Source organism: Hylobates moloch, unplaced genomic scaffold, assembly GCF_009828535.3.
Source record: "Hylobates moloch isolate HMO894 unplaced genomic scaffold, HMol_V3 SCAFFOLD_10, whole genome shotgun sequence".
Classification (NCBI taxonomy): Eukaryota; Metazoa; Chordata; class Mammalia; order Primates; family Hylobatidae; genus Hylobates; species Hylobates moloch.
The window spans coordinates 62,368,335-62,374,215 of NW_026652285.1; the positions used below are offsets into that span (position 1 = coordinate 62,368,335).

At 43.7% G+C, this 5,881-nt stretch overlaps 1 pseudogene; it reads left to right on the plus strand.

The window, feature by feature from the left end:
- The first annotated feature begins 1,104 nt into the window (after nucleotides 1-1,104).
- On the plus strand, nucleotides 1,105-2,988 carry LOC116474214 (cytochrome c oxidase subunit NDUFA4-like; annotated as a pseudogene).
- Nucleotides 2,989-5,881: the final 2,893 nt, after the last annotated feature.

The following is a 5,881-nucleotide window of genomic DNA, read 5'->3' on the forward strand; positions in this document are numbered from 1 at the left end:
CTACTTAAGTTTGGGGGAATAAAAAGTAATACATGGCTTTTTGACAGCACAGGGGTCATTGCCCTAGCCCCATGTTGTTCAAGGGTCAACTGTAGTAAAAGATCCCACAAGAAAGTCTCTTTCTGAAGCTGTTGGTTTCTGAACAGGTGGTTAATATGGGTGTATCTGATGAGAAGCTGCATACATCACATTCCTGCATCCCAGCTGCTAGAGAGGCTGAGAATCTCAATTTTCTGAGTTCTGTTTTGGTGAGGCAACATGCAAAAGGCTGGAAATATCCCAAACATGATAAGAATTTTCAGAAAGTGTAGGCCACCCAAAAAGAATGACAAACTGTCTGCAATATCCTCTTCCTTCTTAATCCTTGCAATTTGGCTTCTGTCTAAATTCCACTAAAGCTGCTACTCAGTGGTCCCCAGTGATGTTACATGGGCCTTCCTACCCTTGGATCATTCCTGCACCTAGTGGGGAAATTAACTTGGCCAGCATCTTAGGTCAAGTTCCCCAGAAGTGGACACTGAGTGAATTCATGCCTTTGATTTTTTTTTTTTTTTTTTTTTTGAGATGGAGTCTCACTCTGCCGCCCAGGCTGGAGTGCAGTGGTGCGAACTCATCTCATTGCAATCTCTGCCTCCTGGGTTTAAGCGATTCTCCTGCATCAGCCTCCTGAGTGCTGGGATTACAGGCATGCACCACCATGCCCAGCTAATTTTTGTATTTTTAGTAGAGATAGGGTTTTGCCATGTTGGCCAGGCTGGTCTTGAACCCCTGGCTTCAGGTGATCCACCTGCCTCGGCCTCCAAAAGTCCTGGGATTACAGGTATGAACCATTGTGCCCACCCATGCCTTTGATTTATTAAGGAAGTTTCTCCAGAGGAGTCAGGTTAGGAGGTGGGGGACATAGGACAGCAGGGTCCTACATAAGGCCCTACATGATTGTGCCCTGTCTCCCCAACTTCATCTCACCACACATTCCCCTTGCTCACAAAGCTCCCTCCACAGCAATCTGCTCCCTGCTGCTGCCATACACCACGCCCTTTATTGCTTGAGAGCTACTGTCCTTGCTCTTCCCTCCACCTGAAGACCTTTCCCCTGGTGTGGGACATGGTCCTCATCATCCTTCAGGCCTCAGCTCTCTTGGCATCCTATCTCAGTGGCCTTTTCACTCCTTCCCCAGGTGGTAGCAATCATATCACTCTGTATATGTCCCTCAAAGCCTTTATGATAATCCAGAATTATTAACGGATTTGTTCAAATGTTATTGTCTCCCTTCCCCAAAGAAAATTGAAAGTTGCCTGAAGAGGATTGCCTAATAAATATGTTGGGAGACAACAACAATTCTTAGATCTTGGTAGGCATTCCGAAAATAAGTGTTAAAGGAATGAATGGAAGAGTATGCTTTGGAGAAGGAAGATGTTGTTAAACAGGACAACAAAACACAACATTATAAATCAATAGATAATTTAACCTCATAAAAGTTTAAAACTTCTGTATTTTAAAAGATGAGTAAACCTATTGAAAAGTGGAAAAAAAAGCCTGTAATCCCAGCACCTTGAGAGGCCGAGGTGGGTGGATCACAAGGTCAGGAGATTGAGACCATCCTGGCCAACATGGTGAAACCCCATCTCTACTAAAAATACAAAAAAATTAGCCAGGTGTGGTGGCGGGCGCCTGTAGTCCCAGCTACTCAAGAGTCTGAGGCAGGAGAATCACTTGAACCTGGGAGGCAGAGGTTGCAGTGAGCTGAGATCATGCCACTGCCCTCCAGCTTGGCGACAGAGTGAGACTCCATCTCAAAATAAAAAAAAAAAAGTGGAAAAAAAAAATCAAAATACATAAAACAGACCATAGGTTTGTTCAAGAACCCTAACCAAGTTAAGTGACTGATCTCACACAAATAAGAGGATTTCACTTTATTAAAAGTAAAAAGAGGCCCAGAATTGCAATAAAAAGAGAGTAAGATTACTATTAATGATTATGGTAAACTTAATTAGCTCCAAATAAACAATGACGATTTGTAGTGTTCCTACCAAATCTCCATCAAACACTGGAATTATTTCCTTGCCTCTCCTCCCTACACCCACCCCAACTTTTCAACCCAATGTATCCCTTGTTAAATTAAGTTTAGCCTAAAGCTGCCTCCTTACCTCAAAAGGTTCCTCTGTACATAGTGAACTGTAACCTATCTGGATGTGTAAACAGACTGTAACCTACTGTTGTATTAATTGTGGAGTTTCGCCAATCAAAGGCAGCCAACTGTATAAACTGTGTTTAAATAAGGCCAAGCTGTAACCAGGCCTGCTGTTCCTGTGCCTCACTTCCTTTTTCTGTCCATAAATCCTCTGACCACTGGGCAGTGCCATAGTCTTTCTGAACCTATTCTGGCTCAGGAGGCTGCCCAATTCAAGAATCGTTCTTTGCTCAGCCAAACTCTGTTCAAAATAATTTGTTTAAAGTTTTTCTTTTGACACCCTAAGCTACCTCTGCTCACATAGAAGTTTGCATATTCCCCTAAGAGAGTATGATCTTAACTGCTGGAAATTTAGGGCTTTGGGGAAGGAATGTTGCCTTATTGGTCTCCATATCCCAGGGTCAGTGTGATGCTTGTCACAAAATAGGTCCTAAGACTTGGGACATCTGCACAGTCTCAGTGCAGATACTACTTAGCCCAGGGGCCTGGTGGCCAGGCTGATTGTCTCCTTTCCAATCAGAGTCCTCTGCCACAAACACGCTCCACCAGATCATCAGTCAGGCCAAGAAGCATCCAAGCTTGATCACCCTCTTTGTATTTATTGGAGCTTTGTATTTATTGGAGATACTGGAGTAGCACTGTATGTCTTGCGTCTGGCATTGTTCAATCCAGATGTTAGTTGGGACAGAAAGAATAGCCCAGAGCCCCGGAACAAGCTGGGTCCTAATGATTAATACAAATTCTACTCAGTGAATGTGGATTACAGCAAACTAAAGAAAGAAGGTCTATATTTCTAAATGAAATGTTTCACTATGAAGCTGCTTTGGAATGAAGGTCTTCCAGAAGCCATCCTCACAATTTTCCACTTAACCAGGAAATATTTATCCTCTGAATTCATGAAATCATGTTGATGTAATGTATTGGAGATTACACTGATTAATAAATAACTGAAACTTGGCAAGGTGTGGTGGCTCACGCCAATAATCCTAGCACTTTGGGAGGCCGAGGCAGTCAAATCACCTGAGGTCAGGAGTTTGAGACCAGCCTGACCCACATGGTGAAACCCCGTCTCTATTAAAAATACAAAAATTAGCTGGGTGTAGGGGTACGCACCTGTAATCTCAGCTACTCAGGAGTCTGAGACAGGAGAATCGCTTGAACCCAGAAGGCAGAGGTTGCAGTGAGCCGAGATCACACCACTACACTCCAGGCTGGGCACACCACTGCACTCCAGGCTGGGCAACAGAGCAAGACTCCATCTCAAAATAAACAAATAAATAACTGAAACTTGAAAAAAAAATAGGTTTTAGGGGGGCAAGAGCAGTAACTGCAGGAGAAAAGCATCTGAGCTGGTAAGAGGAAATGAAGCCCAAGAGCAAAGTTGAGGTGTTGGCCTTCCTTCTTAATAATCAACAGGAGTGTGTGGAGACAGAGGCAGTGCCAGACAAGGGAGTGTGTACATGCTTATGGCTTTCTATGTCCTCTTGTTGAATATCAGGCACGTGGAGAGAAATGTGAAAGATCTGAGGGGAGTGAAGGTGTGAAGTGGTCATACGAGACAGTGGAAAAACTAATATACTGGGGATGCTTAATAAGGTTACTGGGTGGCTGGGCATGGTGGTTCACGCCTGTAATCCCAGCACTTTGGGAGGCCAAGGTGGGCAGATCACGAAGTCAAGAGATCAAGACCATCCTGGCCAACATGGTGAAACTGTCTCTACTAAAAATACAAAAATTAGCCAGGCATGGTGGCACGTGCCTGTAGTCCCAGCTACTCAGGAGGCTGAGGCAGAAGAATTGCTTGAACCTGGGAGGCAGAGGTTGCAGTGAGCCAAGATCACGCCATTGCACTCCAGTCTGGTGACAGAGCAAGACTCTGTCTCAAAATAAATACATAAATAAGTAAAATAAGTGTTGGAAATTGGTGCTAGGTGTCACAAAGAAGAACCTGCACTTAGATCATAAATTTCTCATCAAGGCAATTTACTTCTGCAGAAGGGTGCTGCCTGGGTCCAAAGTGATTGCAAGAGCACACCACACAAGAGAGAAGGGGTTTTTATTCCTAAGGCAGCTCCTGCTCTTTTCCCCATTGGCTGGAGTCAGACTGCACAATCTAAGCTAACCCAATTTGCTAAGTCTTAAACTTTTCCAAATAGGGTAAACATGAGATTTGCAAAGGAAGGAGGGGAGAGAGAGGAAGGGGTAGGGTTGACTTAGAAAATAAGAAAGAAGGAAGTTTGAAACTGCTTCCAAATAAGGTAGTGAAATGAGAACTTTGAAGGCCAGGGTGATGAAAGGGGGAAGGAGGGAGAAAGGAAGGGTGGATTTATGACATCACTTATGACCACAGAGTTGAGTTTTGAAGAGGAACTTATTTGTTCCAACAATAAGGTTACTGGGTGGCATTGAACATACAGTTGAGATTTGTGATCATGAAACTAAGGCAAGAACTGGTTGGCCAGGCGCAGTGGCTCATGCCTGTAATCCCAGCACTTTGGGAGGCTGAGGAGGGTGGATCACGAGGTCAGGAGTTCAAGACCAGCCTGGCCAATATGGTGAAACCCCATCTCTACTAAAAATACAAAAATCAGCTAGGCATGGTGGCATGCACCTGTAATCCCAGCTACTTGGGAGGCTGAGGCAGGAGAATCGCTTGAACCCAGGAGGCAAAGGTTGCAGTGAGCCAAGATTGCACCACTGCACTCCAGCCTAGGCAACAGAGTAAGACTCCATCTCAAAAAAAATTAATAATTTAAAAGAACCAGCCAACACAGTTGTGTGCTATTGTCCAGCAATATTATCTGCCCAGGTGAAGGAACAGAAGAGGCAGAGAATGGGATTTAATCAAGATTGGATGTTTGCTAGAGGAGTAAGCCATTGAAGAGAGGGCCTACAAAATTCGTGGAACATGCAAGAGGTGATTAGTATGATGGACCATCTACTCTAACCTTAGTAAGGGAAATGAAAATGCAATGAAGTGCCTGATTGTGAAAATACACTAGGATCAAAGGATTAGAGGCATTGTTGAGACTGAAGAATTGTTGGAGTGAAGACACTGGCATTAGAGATGCAGAGGCTAGGAGGTGGTGGTCAGATAATGGGATACTGAAGTTAATTTTTAGTAATTATGCATTTAAGATGATGAAATGTTCATGTTATGGCCATGGTGATCAATAGTTTAGGTAGGATAAAAAATATTTAAAGAGGTAGAGAAACTGAAACTCTGATATGCAAGATGGATCATCCACGAGGTTGGGGAAATCTCAAAAAATGGAGTGGAGAGATGAGTTTTGAATGAGTGAGCCATTAAATGCTTTGAAGATGTGAAGCCCATTTAATCTTCTTAAGAATTCTACATAAAATTAAAGAATTTGGCCAGACAAGTCTGTAATCCTAGCACATTAGGAGGCTGAGATCGGCAGATCACTTGAGCCCAGGAGTTTGAGACCAGCCTGGGCAATATGATGAAACCCCGTCTCTACAAGAAAATACAAAAATTAACTGGGTGTGGTGACATATACATATGGTTCCTGCTACTCAGGGGTCCAAGGTGGCAGGATCACCTGAGCTGGGGGGAAGTTGAGGCTGCAATGAGCCATGATTGAGCCACTGCCCTCCAACCTGGGCAGTGAGAGACCCTGTCTCAAAAAAAAAAAAAAGAAAGAAATTCAGAAATTTTATGTCGACTTA